An 18,051-nucleotide genomic window follows, 5' to 3' on the forward strand; every position below is an offset into this window, starting at 1 on the left:
ATATATGTTTACACCAAACTTGTATATGTTGACAGCAACATTATTCATAACAACTGGAAAGTAGAACTCAAATGTCTGTCACTTGATTAATGGATAAACAAACTGTTATATCAGATAGTGGAATATTATTCACCAGTAAAAGGTACTAGTATATGCAGCAACATGCATAAACCCTGAAAGCAGTATGCTAAGTGAAAGAAGCCAGAACCAGAAGGACACATGCTGTATGATTCTTTTTATATGAAATATTTGGATTTGGCAAATCCATACAGATAGAAAGTAAATACAGGGGATGTGAGGAAGGGAGAAATGATGAGTGACTACAAATGGGTATAGAGTTTCTTTATGAAATGATGAAACTGTTGTGGAATTATATGGTGGTAATGGTTGCACAAGTTTGTGAAAAAACTAAAAAATCACTAAGTCACACACTTTAAAAGGATGTATTTAATATTATGTGAATTATGTCTCTATAAAGCTGTTTTTTAAAGACCTCAAGGACTTAGAGATCTGTGCACCCATGATCCCTTCTCCAAGCATCTACTAAAGCAGTTAAGTGTGATTCAAAGCCTGTAGTCACATGTAGCTTTTTAGATATACACACACCATAAAATTCGTCCTCTTAAAAAAGTATGTAATCCAGTGACTTTTAGTGATAATTTAAATGAGTTACAATTTGTAAATATATAAGACTTAGTTAATTCATTGTATTAGTCATATTTTAGATGCTCAGCAGCCCCATGTAACTAGTGGGTACCATGCTAGAGAGTAAAGACATAGAACATTTCTGTCCACACAGAAAGCTGTATGGGCATGATGTACCAGAGGATTAACTTATCTAACCAAGAAATAGCTAGTATATTTTAGCAAAAGGAATGATAGTGAGCATTTTGGTATATATAAATGTAGATTTGAGACTGAAAGGTGGGAAAAAGGGTGGAAGATTAATATACAAAAAGCGGTGACAAACTGTTAGTAATGCAGCTTGACTGGGAGTGGTAGCTCATGTGTGTAGTCCTAGCACTTTGGGAGGCCAAAGCAGGAGGATAGCTTGAGGTCAGGAGTTTGAGACAAGCCTGGGCAACATAGCAAGACCCTATCTCTACAAAGAATTTTTAAAATTAGGCAGGCATGGTGGCATACACTTAGAGTCCCAGCTGCTTGAGAGGCTGAGGCAGGAGCCTCTCAGGAATCCTTGAGTCCAGGAACTTGAGGGTGCAGTGAGCTGTGATTGGACCACTGCACTCTAGCCTGGGTGACAGACCCTGTCTCTAAAAACAAACAAAAAAATGCACTTAGAAATGGGAAGAGAGGGGGGTGCACCCAAGATGGCTGAATAGGAACAGCTCCAGCCTCCAGCTCCCAGTGTGAGTGACACAGAAGATGGGTGATTTCTGCATTTTCAACTGAGGTACCGGGTTCATCTCACTGGGGAGTGCCGGACAATTGGTGCTAGTCAGCTGGTGCAGCCTGACCAGCAAGAGCTGAAGCAGGGCGAGGCATCGCCTCACCAGGGAAGTACAAGGGGGAAGGGAATCCCTTTTCCTAGCCAAGGGAAACTGAGACACACAACACCTGGAAAATCAGGTAACTCCCACCCTAATACTGTGCTTTACCAAGGGTCTTAGCAAATGGCACACCAGGAGATTATATCCCACACCTGGCCCGAAGGGTCACACGCCCACGGAGCCTCCCTCATTGCTAGCACAGCAGTCTGAGGTCTAACTGCAAGGCAGCAGCGAGGCTGGGGGAGGGCGCTCGCCATTGCTGAGGCTTAAGTGGGTAAACAAAGCCACTAGGAAGCTCGTATTGGGTGGAGCCCACCGCAGCTCAAGGAAGCCAGCCTGCCTCTGTAGATTCCTCCTCTGGGGACAGGGCATAGCTAAACAGAAAGCAACAGAAACCTCAGCAGAGGTAAATGCCCCTGTCTGATAGCTTTGAAAGAGCAGTGGATCTCCCAGCACGGAGGCTGAGATCTGAGAATGGACAGACTGCCTGCCCAAGTGGGTCCCTGACCCCTGAGTAGCCTAACTGGGAGACATCCCCCACTAGGTGCAGACCAAAACTTCACACCTCACACAGCAGGGTACACCTGAGACGAAGCTTCCAGAGCAAGAATCAGACAGCAGCACTCGCTGTTCAGCAATATTCTATCTTCTGCAGCCTCCACTGCTGATACCCAGGCAAACAGGGTCTGGAGTGGACCTCAAGCAAACTCCAACAGACCTACAGCTGAGGGTCCTGACTGTTAGAAGGAAAACTAACAAACAGAAAGGACACCCACACCAAAACCCCATCAGTACGTCACCATCATCAAAGACCAAAGGCAAATAAAACCACAAAGATGGGGAAAAAGCAATGCAGAAAAGCTGGAAATTCAAAAAATCAGAGCGCATCTCCCCCTGCAAAGGAATGCAGCTCATTGCCAGCAATGGAACAAAGCTGGACAGAGAATGACTTTGACGAGTTGAGAGAAGAGGGCTTCAGTCCATCAAACTTCTCAGAGCTAAAGGAGGAACTACGTAACCAGCGTGCAAAGAAACTAAAAACTTTGAAAAAAGAATGGATAACTAGAATAATCAATGCAGAGAAGACCTTGAAAGAACGGATAGAGATGAAAACCATAACACGAGATATACGTGACAAATGCACAAACTTCAGTAACCGACTCCATCAACTGGAAGAAGGAGTATCAGTGATTGAAGATCAAATGAACAAAATGAAGTGAGAGGTGTGGGAAAAAAAAGTAAAAAGAAATGGACAAAGCCTCCAAGAAGTATGGGATTATGTGAAAAGACCAAATCTACGTCTGATTCGTGTGCCTGAAAGTGAAGGGGAAAATGGAACCAAGTTCGAAAACACTCTGCAGGATATCATCCAGGAGAACTTCCCCAACCTAGTAGGGCAGGCCAACTTTCAAATTAAGGAAATACAGAGAACGCCACAAAGATACTCCTCGAGAAGAGCAACTCCAAGACACATAATTGTCAGATTCACCAAAGTTGAAATGAAGGAAAAACTATTAAGGGCAGCCAGAGAGAAAGGTCGGGTTACCCACAAAGGGAAGCCCATCAGACTAACAGCAGATCTCTCGGCAGTAACTCTCCAAGCCAGAAGAGAGTGGGGGCCAATATTCAACATTCTTAAAGAAAAGAATTTTCAACCCAGAATTTCATATCCAGCCAAACTAAGCTTCATAAGTGAAGGAGAAATAAGTAAAATCCTTTACAGACAAGCAAATGCTTAGAGATTTTGTTACCACCAGGCCTGCCCTACAAGAGATCCTGAAGGAAGCACTAAACATGGAAAGGAACAACAGGTACCAGCCATTGCAAAAACATGTCAAAATGTAGTCCATCAATGCTAGGAAGAAACTGCACCAACTAGCGAGCAAAATAACCAGCTAATATAATAATGACAGGATCAAGTTCACACATAACAATATTAACCTTAAATGTAAATGGACTAAATGGTCCAATTAAAAGACACAGACTGGCAAATTGGGTAAAGAGTCAAGACCCATCAGTTTGCTGTATTCAGGAGACCCATCTCACATGCGGAGACACACATAGGCTCAAAATAAAGGGATGGAGGAAGATCTACCAAGCAAATGGAACACACAAAAAGAGCAGGGGTTGCAATCCTAGTCTCTGATAAAACACACTTTAAACCATCAAAGATCAAAAGAGACAAAGAAGGCCATTACATAATGGTAAAGGGATCAATTCATCAGGAAGAGCTAACTGTCCTAAATATATATGCACCCAATACAGGAGCACCCAGATTCATAAAGCAAGTCCTTAGAGACTTACAAACAGACTTAGACTCCCATACAATAATAACGGGAGACTTTAACACCCCACTGTCAACATTAGACAGATCAACAAGACAGAAAGTTAACAAGGATATCCAGGAATTGAACTCAACTCTGCACCAAGCAGACCTAATAGACATCTACAGAACTCTCCACCCCAAATCAACAGAATATACATTCTTCTCAGCACCACATCGCACTTATTCCAAAATCGACCACATAGTTGGAAGTAAAGCACTCCTCAGCAAATGTAAAAGAACAGAAATTATAACAAACTGTCTCTCAGACCACAGTGCAATTAAACTAGAACTCAGGACTAAGAAACTCAATCAAAACCGCTCAACTATATGGAAACTGAACAGCCTGCTCCTGAATGACTACTGGGTACATAATGAAATGAAGGCAGAAATAAAGATGTTCTTTGAAACCAATGAGGACAAAGATACAACATACCAGAATCTCTGGGACACATTTAAAGCAGTGTGTAGAGGGAAATATCCCTGAATAGGCCAATAGCAGGCTCTGAAATTGAGGCAATAATGAAAAGCCTACCAACCAAAAACAAGTCCAGGACCAGACGGATTCACAGCCGAATTCTACCAGAGGTACAAGGAGGAGTTGGTACCATTCCTTCTGAAACTATTCCAATCAATAGAAAAAGAGGGAATCCTCCCTAACTCATTTTACAAGGCCAACATCATCCTGATACCAAAGCCTGACAGAGATACAACAACAAAAAAGAGAATTTTAGACCAATATCCCTGATGAACATCGATGCAGAAATCCTCAATAAAATACTGGCAAACCAAATCCAGCAGCACATCAAAAAGCTTATCCACCATGATCAAGTGGGCTTCATCCCTGGGATGCAAGGCTGGTTCAACATATGCAAATCAATAAATGTAATCCAGCATATAAACAGAACCAAAGACAAAAACCACATGATTATCTCAATAGATGCAAAAAAGGCCTTTGACAAAATTCAACAACCCTACATGCTAAAAACTCTCAATAAATTTGGTATTGATGGAACGTATCTCAAAATAATAAGAGCTATTTATGACAAACCTACAGCCAATATCATACTGAATGGGCAAAACCTGGAAGCATTCCTTTTGAAAACTGGCACAAGACAGGGATGCCCTCTCTCACCACTCCTATTCAACATTGTGTTGGAAGTTCTGGCTAGGGCAATCAGGCAAGAGAAGGAAATAAAGGGTATTCAGTGAGGAAAAGAAGAAGTCAAATTGTCCCTGTTTGCAGATGACATGATTGTATATTTAGAAAACCCCATTGTCTCAGCCCAAAATCTCCTTAAGCTGATAAGCAACTTCAGCAAAGTCTCAGAATACAAAATCAATGTGCAAAAATCACAGGCATTCTTATACACCAGTAACAGACAAATAGCCAAATCATGAATGAATTCACATTCACAATAGCTTCAAAGAGAATAAAATAGCTAGGAATCCAACTTACAAGGGATGTGAAGGACCTCTTCAAGGAGAACTACAAACCACTGCTCAGTGAAATAAAAGAGGACACAAACAAATGGAAGAACATACCATACTCATGGATAGGAAGAATCAATATTGTGAAAATTGCCATACTACCCAAGGTAATTTATAGATTCAATGCCATCCCCATTAAGCTACCAATGAATTTCTTCACAGAATTGGAAAAAACTGCTTTAAAGTTCATATGAAACCAAAAAAAGACCCCACATTGCCAAGACAATCCTAAGCCAAAAGAACAAAGCTGGAGGCATCACGCTACCTGACTTCAATCTATACTACAAGACTACCATAACCAAAACAGCATGGTGCTGGCACCAAAACAGAGATATAGACCAATGGAACAGAACAGAGTCCTCAGAAATAAAACCACACATCTACAGCCATCTGATCTTTGACAAACCTGACAAAAACAAGAAATGGGGAAAGGATTCCTTATTTAATAAATGGTGCTGGGAAAACTGGCTAGCCATATGTAGAAAGCTGAAACTGGATCCTTTCCTTACTCCTTATACGAAAATTAATTCAAGATGGATTAGAGACTTAAATGTTAGACCTAAAACCATAAAAACTCTAGAAGAAAACCTAGGCAATACCATTCAGGACATAGGCATGGGCAAGGACTTCATGTCTAAAACACCAAAAGCAACGGCAACAAAAGCCAAAATTGACAAATGGGATCTAATTAAACTAAGGAGCTTCTACACTGCAAAAGAAACTACCATCAGAGTGAACAGGCAACCTACAGAATGGGAGAAAATTTTTGCAATCTACTCATCTGACAAAGGGCTAATATCCAGAACCTATAAAGAACTCAATCAAATTTACAAGAAAAAAAACAACCCTATCAAAAAGTGGGCAAAGGATATGAACAGACACTTCTCAAAAGAAGACATTCATACAGCCAACAGACACATGAAAAAATGCTCATCATCACTCGCCATCAGAGAAATGCGAATCGAAACCACAATGAGATACCATCTCACACCAGTTAGAATGGCAATCATTAAAAAATCAGGAAACAACAGGTGCTGGAGAGGATGTGGAGAAATAGGAACACTTTTACACTGTTGGTGGAACTGTAAACTAGTTCAACTATTGTGGAAAACAGTGTGGCAATTCCTCAAGGACCAACTAGAAATACCATTTGACCCAGCCATCCCATTACTGGGGATATACCCAAAGGATTATAAGTCATGCTGCTATAAAGACACATGCACACGTATGTTTATTGCGGCACACTATTCACAATAGTAAAGACTTGGAATCAACCCAAATGTCCATCAGTGACAGACTGGATTAAGAAAATGTGGCACATGTACACCATGGAAAACTGTGTAACCATAAAAAAGGATGAGTTCGTGTCCTTTGTAGGGACATGGATGCAGCTGGAAACCATCATTCTCAGCAAACTGTCACAAGAACAGAAAACCAAATACCGCATGTTCTCACTCATAGGTAGGAATTGAACAATGAGATCACTTGGACACTGGAATGGGAGCATCACACACCAGGTCCTATTGTGGGGAAGGATAGCATTAGGAGACATACCTAATGTAAATGATGAGTTAATGGGTGCAGCACACCAACATGGCACATGTATACATATGTAACAAACCTGCACGTTGTGCATATGTACCCTAGAACTTAAAGTATAAGAATTAAAAAAAAAAAAAAAAAAACTCAAAAAAAAAAAAAGGAAATGGGATGAGAGAAAAAGGAGAAAGAGTAAAATAGAAGGAGCTTATTGATTGCTGTCTAGGCAACAGGTGTAACTTACAGAATATTGACAAAAACTGGCAAGCCAGATAAAAAATGATTACACAAAAATCCAAGAGGATAAGGTCATTTAATACGATATAAGTACAAAGATAACCATAGAACAAAAATACAAACTTCCTTAAATACCAGAACAATTAATGTATTAAAGAAGATATATATCCTATAGAGAGGGAAACATGACAAATATGAATATGAAATAATTATGACAGAGTTGAGACTCAGATATATCAGGACATGTGCTTGAACCCAACCTTCTATTGCCTTCAAGAGACCCATCTCACATGTAATGACATCTGTAGGCTCAAAGTAAAAGGAAGAAGAGAGATCGTGCAAATAGAAAACAAAAAAGAGTAGGAGTTACTATTCTTGTATCAGATAAAACAGGCTTGAAACCAACAACAGTAAAAAACAAATTACATTATATAATAAAAGGTTCAGTTCAACTAGAAGATTTAATTATCTTATGTACATAGTCACCTAACATGAGAGCATCCAGATTTATAAAATGAATACCAGACCTAAGAAAAGAGATAGCGATACAGTAATAGTAGGGGATTTCAGTATCTCCTTAAACAGACTATCAAGGCAGAATACTAATTCTGGACTTAAATTCGAAATTTGACCAAACAGACCTAATAGATGTCTACAGAATACTCCACCCAACAACCACAGAATATACATTCTTCTTATCTGTGCACAGAACATTCTCAAAGATTGACTACATGCTCAGTCATAAAGCAAGCCTCAACAAATTCAAAAAACTGAAATCCTGTCAAACATCTTCTCAGACCACAGTGGAATAAAACTAGAAATTAATACCAAGAGAAACTCTCAAAACCACACAAATAGGGCTGGGTGCAGTGGCTCATGCCTATAATCCCAGCACTTTGGAAGGTCGAGGCAAGAGGCTCATGAGGTCAGGAGATCAAAACCATCGTGACTAACATAGTGAAACTCCCGTCTCTACTAAAAAAAATAAAAATAAAAAATAAAAAATAAAAATAAAAAATTAGCTGGGCATGGTGACACATGCCTGTAGTCCCAGCTACTCAGGAGGCTGAGGCAGGAGAATTGCTTGAACCTGGGAGGCAGAGGTTGCAGTAAGCCGAGATCACACCACTGCACTCCACCCTGGGCGACGGAGTGAGACTCTATCTCAAAAAAACAAAAAAACACAAATACATGGAAACTAAACAGCTTAGTCCTCTGATTCACTTTGGAATAAACACAAAATTGAGGCAGAAATAAAAAAAAGAATTCTTTGAAACAAATGAAAATAGAGACACAATATACCAAAACTTCTGGGTACAGCAAAGGGAATGCTGATACCACTAAGTACCTACACCAAGAAAACAGAAAAATCTCAAGTTAACAACTAATTGTTGGACCTAAAGGAACAGGAAAAACAGAACACACTAAACCCAGAGCTAGCAGAAGAAAAATAACTAAGATCAAAGGAGAATGAGACCGAAAAAAAAAAAAAAAAAGGTCAGTGAAACAAAAAGTTGGTTCTTTGAAAGGATAAACAAGATTGATAGACTACTCACTAGATTAAGAAAAAAAAGGGCTGGGCGCAGTGGCTCATACCTGTAATCCCAGCACTTTGGGAGGCTGAGGTGGGCGGATCACAAGGTCAGGAGTTCAAGACCAGCCTGGCCAATATGGTGAAACCCCATCTCTACTAAAAATAGAAAATCAGCTGAGCATGGTGGCATATGCCTGTAATCCCAGCTACTAGGGAGACTGAGGCAGGAGAACTGCTTGAACCCGGAAGGCAGAGGTTGCAGTGCCACTGCACTCCAGCCTGAGCAACAGAGTGAAACTCCATAAAAAAAAAAAAAGAAAAAGAAAAAAAAGAGAATATCCAAATAAGCACAAATTAAAAATGACAGAGATGAGATTACAGCTGATAGCACAAAAATAGAAAAGATCCTCAGAGATTACTGCAAATATCTGTATGCACACAAAGTAGAAAATCTAGAGGAAATGGATAAATCCCTGGAAACACACAGTTTCCCAAGGTTGAACCAGGAAGAAATTGAAATCCTGAACAGGCTAATAATGAGTTATGAAATTGAGTCAATAATAAAAATCTACCAACAAAAAAAAAAGCCCTGGAGCAGGTGAATTCACATCCAAATTCTACCAGACATAACAAAGAAGAGCTGGTACCACTCTTACTGAAACTATTCCAAAAATTGAGGAGGCAGGAATCCTCCCTAATTCATTCTGTGAAACCAGTATCATCCTGATACCAAAATCTGGCAAGGATACAACGAAAAAGGAAAATAACAAGCCAGTATCTCTGAACGTAGACACAAAAATCTTTATCAAGTAACTAGCCAACTGAATTCAGCAGCATATCAAAAAGGTAATTCATCATGCTCAAGAGAGCTTTATTCCTGGGATGCAAGGATGGTTCAATATACACAAATCCATATATGTGATTCACCACATAAACAGAATTAAAAACAAAAACTGTATCGATAATCTCAATAGATGTGGAAAAAAGTCTTTGATTAAAATCCAGTATCTCAACATGATAAAAACTCTCAACAAACTAGGCATCAACAGAATATACCTCTAAATAATAAGAGCCATCTATGACAAACCTGTAGCCAACATCATACTGAAGGGCAAAAGTTGAAAGTGTTCCCCCTAACACGGAAGAAGACAAGTATGCCTACTCTCACCACTCCTATTCAACATAGTACTAAAAGTCGTAGCCAGAGCAGTCAGGCAAGAGAAAGAATAAAGGTCATCCAAATAGGAAAAGAGGAAATCAAGTTATCTGTTTGTTGATGATATGATTCTATACCTAGAAAACCCTAAAAGTTCCTCCAAAAGACTCTCAGACTTGATAAACAACTTCAGTAAAATTTCAGGATTCAGAATCAGCATCCGAAATCAGTAGCATTCCTATATACCAGTAACATTCAAGCTGCGAACCAAATCAAGAATACAATCCCATTTACAATAGCAAAAAAAATAAAATACCGAGGAATACATTTATCCGAGGAGGTGAAAGATCTCTAGAAGAAGAACTATAAGACACTGATGAAAGAAATCAGAGATGACACAAACAAGTGGAAAAACATTCCATGCTCGTGGATTGGAAGAATCAGTATCATTTAAATGGCTATACTGCCCAAACAATCTACAGATTCAATGTAATTCCTATCAAATTACCTGTGTCATTTTTCATGAAATTAGAAAAAAAATTATAAAATTCATGTGGAAACACAAAAGAACCAAATAGCCAAAACAATCCTAAGCAAAAAGAACAAAGTCTTAGGCATCATGTTACCTGACTTCAAGGTAATATACTGCAAACGTTGTAGGTAATGAAAACAGCATCGAACTGTTACAAAAACAGACACATAGATCACAGGAACAAAATAGAGAACCTGGGAATAAAGCCATACACCTACAACCAACAGATCTTTTGACAAAGTCAACAAAAATAAACAATGAGGAAAGGACACCCTATTCAATAAATAGTGCTGGGAAAACTGGCCAGCCATATGCAGAAGAATGAAACTGGACCCCTACCTCCCACCTTATACAAAAATTAAGATGGATTAAAAACTTAAATATAATACCTCAAAGGATGCAAATCATAGAAGAAAAACTCCTCTGGACATTGGCCTGGGCAAAGAATTTATGACTAAGACCTCGAAGGCAAATGCAACAAAAACAAATATTGGCAAATGGGACTTCTGCACAGCAAAAGAAACAACAGAGTGAACAGACAATCTGCAGAATGGGGGAAAATATTTGCAAACTATGCAACTGACAAAGGACAAATATCTATAAGAAACTCAAATAAGAAACAACCCCATTAAAAAGTGAGCAAAGGACATGAATAGACACTTCTGGCTGCCAGCAAACATGAAAAAATGCTCAACATCACTAATCATCAGAGAAATACAAGTTTCAGCCATAATGAGATACCATCTCACACCAGTCAGAATGACTATTAAGTCAAAATATAACACATGTCATCAAGGATATGGAGAAAAGAGAACACTCATACATTGTTGGTAGGAATGTAAATTAGTTCAACCCCTATGGAAAACAGTATGAAGATTTCTCAAAGAACTAGAAATAGAAATACCATTCCACCCAGCAATCCCACTACTGAATATGTACCCAAAGGAAAAGAAATCATTTATCAAAAAGAAACTTTCCCTGCACTCATATGTTTATTGCAACACTATTCACAATAGCAAAGTCATGGAATCAACCTATGTACCCCTCGGTGGTGAGTTAGATAAAGAAAATATGGCACATATATACCATGGAATACTACACAGCCATAAAGAAGAACAAAATTATGTCCTTTGCAGCAACATGGATGCAGCTGGAGATGTTATCCTCAGTGAATTAATACAGAAACAGAAAAATACTACACATTCTTAATACATGGGAGCTAAACAGTGTATACACATGGCCATAAAGCTGGAAACAGGAGACACTGAGGACTCTGAAAGGGGTAAGGGATATAAGGTTTGAAAAACTACCTATTGGGTACTATTTGGTGGTACCCAAATATTTGGGTGATGCCTAAATGCCAGCATTACACAATTTACCCATTTAACAAACCTGCACATGTACCTTCTGAATCTAAAATAAAATATACATGTACTTGAACTTAACTCACCCCCAAAATGAAAACAACCCAGATGTTCCTCAGCTGATGTGTGGACAAACAACGTGTAGCCATTTGTGAATCAGGAATTATATCTCAATAAAGCTGTTAATAAAAAAATAAGGACAATAGTACCTCAGGTATGGAGGGCTACTTCCTTAACATTATATATACACACACTTAGTCCTAAAGCCAATTTTTTAATGGGGAAACCCCAGTGGTATTTCTACTAAGATCAGTAACAGGACAAGAATGCCCATGATTTTCACTCTTATTCAATGTTATATTAGATATATTAGCCAGGTAATTAAACAAGAAAAGATCAGTTAGAGGCATGAGCATTGGTAAAGGAGATAAACTATCTCTATTGCAGTTAACATGATAGCATACTTGGAAAACCCTAGAGAATCACTGATAAATGAATTCAGACAACAAAACATTTCAATAAAGTAACAGGATATAAAGTTAATATGCAGAAATCAAAAGCCTTTGTATACACAGACACAGCCATTGGAAGACATATTGTATTGGTAGTGAAAATCCCATTTAAAATAGCATCAAAGAAGATTAAATACTTAGGAATAAACAAGAAATGTGCAAAAACTATATGAATAAAACGTTAAAAACACTTCTGAAATTTACAAATTTGAACAAATGGAACAATATTCCTTGTTCTTGGATAGGATGACTTAATATTATTAGGATAATCAGTTTTTTGTAGATTACTTTGCAAATTTAACACAATCATCATGTAAATACCAAAATGCTTTTATAATCACGTTAGACAAATTGATGCTACTGTTCATATGGTTAAAAGAATCATGTAAGAATAGCCAGGAAAACACTGAAAAAGTGAAACTGTTAATACAAGGGAGAGACAAACCTTACCAGACAGCTAAACATGTATGTTTTAGTTCTTTCTGCTGAGAAGAAGGCCTAGAAGTAGTGACACTCCAGTACCAGGAAGTATATCTAACATCAAGACCTTGGTTACTCCATGGCTCCTGCCTGTAATCCCAGCACTTTTGGAGGCCAAGGTGGGCAGATCACCCGAGGTCAGGAGTTTGAGACCAGCCTGGCCAACATGGCAAAACCCTGTCTCCACTAAAAATACAAAAATTAGCTGGGCTGGTGGTGCATGCCTGTAATCTCAGCTACTTGGGAGGATGAGACAGGAGAATCACTTGAACCCAGGTTGCAATGAGCCAAGATCAGGCCACTGTACTCTAGCTTAGGCAACAGAGCAAGACTCCATCTCACAAAAAAATAAAATAAAATAAAATAAAATAAAAAGACTGCTTTTTAAGTATCATTCTTCAACAAAAGGAGTAAGGTGTCCTTGGAAACAGGATTGAGTGTAGGGCTAGAGCAGGCTGAACACAAGATGAGCCCAAAAGTAAAGAAATGCTCACAGAATGATGGGAGCATGTCAAAGGATGCATGAGTCAACTTGAAGGAGCTCCCAGTTGCCACGTAATGTGAACAAAAAGTACGCAATGATTGTAATGAATTCTATCCAGCAGAATAAAATAAATAAATATATGACCATACTGAAGTAAAACAAGTAATTGGGTGAATAAATTGGGAGAGCTCTTGCAGGATAATTCCGTTTAACAAACTGTAAGTAGAGGGAATCATGAAAATAGAAAAATCATTTGGAAAACAACACAGAAATAATTGTCGCAAGCAGAAATGCTAAATTAATGGGCAAAAGTATGAGAAACAGAAGAGTTTCATAGTCTCAAATGATCTCTCCACACGTTTAATTACAAAAGAAAAAATTATAACTTTGCAGTGGAGATGCTTGGCAGACACCACCGTAACCAAGTAATCAAAGTTAATGTCTCCAATAATAAGACATTAGCGTCACATACATCCTGATGTGACACCCTGAGAAGGGCACAACCTTTGTGATATTTTTGCCAAAAATGCATGACCTTACTCTAATGATGATGAAACGTGAACCTAATTGAGAGACATTTTACAAAATATTTGTCGAGTACACTTCAAAAACATCAAGGTCATTTAAGATAATAACACTGATTGGAGGAGACTGAGGAGGCCTGATAATGAAATACAACGTGAAGTGTCAGCCTTGTGAAGATAGATGAAACTGTCAAAAGTACTTTGTTGTAAAAACAAGCAATAATAAGAAACTTAGAATGTTTACACTTCTGGAATGCTTTGGAGACAGAAATCAGAGGGTTGCCTAAAAGTAAGAGTTTTGCTGGGGTTACACAGTTGTGACCATATGGATTTTTAATGGTGTATAGTGTGTCTACAAATAGGTAAATCTGTTATGGTACCAAATCCTGTGCCCTGTTTCAAAGAGAGAATTTGTAAAATTTAAGGATGTGTTGGAAATTACTAAAAAGCAAACAAAACAAAAAAATATAAATGAGTCAAATGGACAGAATGTGCCAAGGAGAGCAGAGCAGTTGCTCAAGAAGCAGGAAATGGATTTGTCTCACTGCTGTTGCGGGTGACTTTCCAAACACTTTAGGGCAGGAACCATATCTGTGTGTCTTTTCTCTGCAGCTTTTGAACTTTATGCTGAGAGAAGTTCTTGAGTACTGTGCTATTTACTAACTTGTTATAAGAATTGAGTTTGAAATGCTGTGCACACGTGGTCTTCACATTACATGCAGGTGCCCAGCTTGACCCTCCAGCTCTTTTAGAAAAAAAAAGGACCTATGACCATCCTGGCTAACACGGTGAAACCCTGTCTCTACTAAAAATACAAAAAATTAGCCGGGCATGGTGGGCGGGCGCCTGTAGTCCCAGCAACTCAGAAGGCTGAGGCAGGAGAATGGCGTGAACCCAGAAGGTGGAGCTTGCAGTGAGCCGAGATCTCGCCACTGCGCTCCTGCCTAGGCGAGCGAGACTCCATCTCAAAAAAAAAAAAAAAAGTCCCCACAAAAAGGTTTTTATAATTATTTTTCAACATTTGAATTTTGGAGACACATGATAGAGAACTGTGGACTTGAGATTGATGAAATCCGAGTTTTATTTCTGTCTCTGCCACTAGTTACTGTTGAGCCATTGCCAAATAATGTGACTTTCTCCGCTTTGATTTCTGTCTTTCGTGAAATATGAGAGGGTATATTTCTGGGATGATGGAAAAATCAAATGAGATAGAAAATAGTGACCGGGTGCAGTGGCTCACACCTGTAATCCCAGCACTTTGGGAGGCCAAGGCAGGTGGATCACTTGAAGTCAGGAGTTCGAGACCAGCCTGGCCAACATGGTGAAACCCTGTCTCTATTAAAAGTACAAAAATTAGCTGGGCATGGTAGTGCATGCCTGTAATCCCAGTTACTCGGGAGGCTAAGGTGGGAGAATTGCTTGAACCCAGTAGGCAGAGGTTGCTGTGAGCCAAATGCCACTGCACTCCAGCCTGGGCAACAGAGCAAGACTCTGTCAAAAAAGAAAAAAAAAAAAAAAGAAGAAGAAGAAGGAAAGATCTGTGATATCCACAGAGTACCTTACAAATGAAAAGAAAATGGTGATATGTTACTGCTTTTTCTCTAATTAGAAGAGGATTGCATAGTGAAAATGTTATATAGATGAAGCATGAAACAGCTGTTGGCACATTAAACCATCTTTTTATAGTATAGTTATTACAAAATTCTGTAAGGAAGAAGCTTGAGGATAGTTATCATATCATAGTGAGTTGAGACCTGACTCAGCCCTTTAACAATTTAGCTTTTTTGCAAGATTGAAAGCAGAGAGTGAGGTTCAGGAGCCTATTTATTTACTAAAATTGTTATCCATCCTGGAGAAACTTTGCTAAAGTATTCGTTCATTCTGGTGGAAGGATGAAATGTAGACTATTAAAGCAATTTAAGTTGTCTCTTGCTGAAACGTTGTGAGGTTTTAGGAAGAATGGCTTAAGTGAATGGGTATTGAATTTAATTTTCCTGATACTGTGATAATAAAAAATATTTTTAGTCCAGTTGTTTGCCCTTTGGCTATTAACCAACAAGGTGATTAAGTGAGACTTTATGCAGTTCAGATGATGTCCTTTGGAACCACTTCATGTGGTTTCAGCTAACTAGTTTCATTTCTTGGAGGCGGATGATGCTGGCAGTTTCCCCCTTAATTTTGCATAAAAGGTATATAGTTCCTTAATTACAGACAAATTTCAAAAAGATGAGAGGATAAATCTTTGAGGAAATCACTTTCCTCTCTTTATTCAGATGCCATGAGGGGTTTTTTAAGTTGCTTGGCAGCTTTCTAGATGAACATTCACTTGTCTGTTTTTAAAACATTCCCTCTTTTTCTGGCCTGAAAAGTATGCAAACATGAATTCACTTTGTTTTATCTGTCTCATGTGTGTGTATGTGTGTGTGTGTGTAACTACATATTTCCTAGAGAATTCTATTTTTGTCTTTTTTCTTTTTCTTTTGTTTTGTTTGAGCCAGAGTTTTGCTCTTGTTGCTCAGGCTAGAGGCAATGTGCAGTCTTGGCTCACTGCAACCTCTGCCTCCTGGGTTCAAGTGATTCTCCTGCCTCACCCTCCCGAGTAGCTGGGATTACAGGTACCTGCCACCAGACCCAGCTAATATTTGTATTTTTAGTAGAGACTGGGGGTTTCACCATGTTGGCCAGGCTGGTCTCAAACTCCTGACCTCAGGTGATCCACCCGCCTCAGCTGCCCAAAGTGCTGGGATTACAGGTGTGAGCCACTGCGCCCAGCTGAGAATTCTATTTTAATGAAATTATTTTGTATAATTTCCCAGCCCAACACTAGTCCATGATATTTTAGGGCAATAAAATTTGTTTCTTACATTGTAATTTATCCTAATGCTACACTAAAGAAATTCTTAACAGGAAATTAGGTGGTCTAAATGGGGTCTAAAGAGACAGACTTATAAAAATACTCTAAACAGCAATGGTAAACAACTATGGTGCTGAAACTTGTTTCCTTCCTAGTTCCAAACCATTTCAGAAACTGCAAGAGTGACCTTTATTTCCTTCTCTGTAGCACACACGACTATAATTTCCCATGACTATTTATGGTCTGGACAGCCCTTCTCTGACTTCCTTTTTTTTTTTTTTAATGTCAACGGAATACGTGTTTCTTTAATGGAAAATGTTCTATTTTGGGGAAGCTGCTTTTCCTCAGATAAGTAATGGAGTTGGTGTTTGTGTGTTGAAGGGGTTATATGAGATTGAAGAGTTTTAAATTAGTGGACTGAGAGCTTGGAGTGACAGTCCTGGTGAGGACTCCTAATAGCCTTTTTTTTTTCGTATCCAAGATTAAAAATAACTGTGCTTGGTATTTTGTATTATTTTTAAGGATGATTTTCTTCTTCTTTTTTTTTTTTTTTAAGAAATGGCAGAATAGTCCTGAATTGAATGGTGAAAATTTCAAACCAAAGTGATTGAAGTGAGGGAATAGTGTGGCTCATCAACAGGGTTGATCTGGGGGCCAGGGAGAGGCATGGGAGATTTGACCCTTCTAACTCTTGTAGGCATGTCCTATGTACTGAGCACTGTCTCTTTCCCACCTGCTGCAGCTGCACAGTTGGACATTCGTCATGAATCAGGAGGGTCATCTCTGACTCCTGAGTGTGACACAGTCCGTCCCTTTGGAGTGATTTGGAACCTGATCACAGCAAGGATTTGTTGCCATTCCCCAGCTTCGCATTGTGCGTTTAACTACATTTCACAATCACCGTGAAAGATTTTTTATTTATTGTTTTTGACGATTTGTTATCTTAGTTATAAAACCATTCTTTATGCTTTATCCACTTTTCACTCTAGCATCTGGAAAGTGTGGCAGCACGTATATTGTTTGTTTTAATGTGAAATTTATTTAAGTACAATATAAGTACAGAAAAGTGGCCAGATCATAAGTGTAGCACTTGATGCATCATCTCAAAGTGAACACACTTGTGTAACCAGCATCTGGACTAAGAAACAGAACATTACAATATTTGAAACGTTACACGCCCTCTCCTGGATGCTGCCTCCTTTCCCTCCCTGCCTAAGAACATTACAATATTTGAAACCTTACACGCCCTCTCCTGGATGCTGCCTCCTTTCCCTCCCTGCCTAAGAACATAATATTTGAAACCCATACGCTCCCTCTCCTGATGCCTTTCCTCCCCCCTGCCTAAGAACATTACAATATTCGAAATGTTACACGCCCTGTCCTGGATGCTGCCTCCTTTCCCTCCCTACCTAAGAACATTATGATATTTGAAACGTTACACGCCATCTCCTGGATACTGCCTCCTTTCCCTCCCCAACTAAGAGTTACTGCCATCCTGACTTCTGTTACTACA

The 18,051-nt window shown here is 39.0% G+C and overlaps 1 protein-coding gene across 2 annotated transcripts in view; it reads left to right on the plus strand.

The window, feature by feature from the left end:
* Positions 1–18,051, plus strand: part of PHLPP1 (PH domain and leucine rich repeat protein phosphatase 1) — a 288,094-nt gene that overhangs the window by 209,886 nt on the left and 60,157 nt on the right. The window lies entirely within an intron of this gene.

Source organism: Papio anubis, chromosome 19 (assembly GCF_008728515.1).
Source record: "Papio anubis isolate 15944 chromosome 19, Panubis1.0, whole genome shotgun sequence".
Lineage (NCBI taxonomy): Eukaryota > Metazoa > Chordata > Mammalia > Primates > Cercopithecidae > Papio > Papio anubis.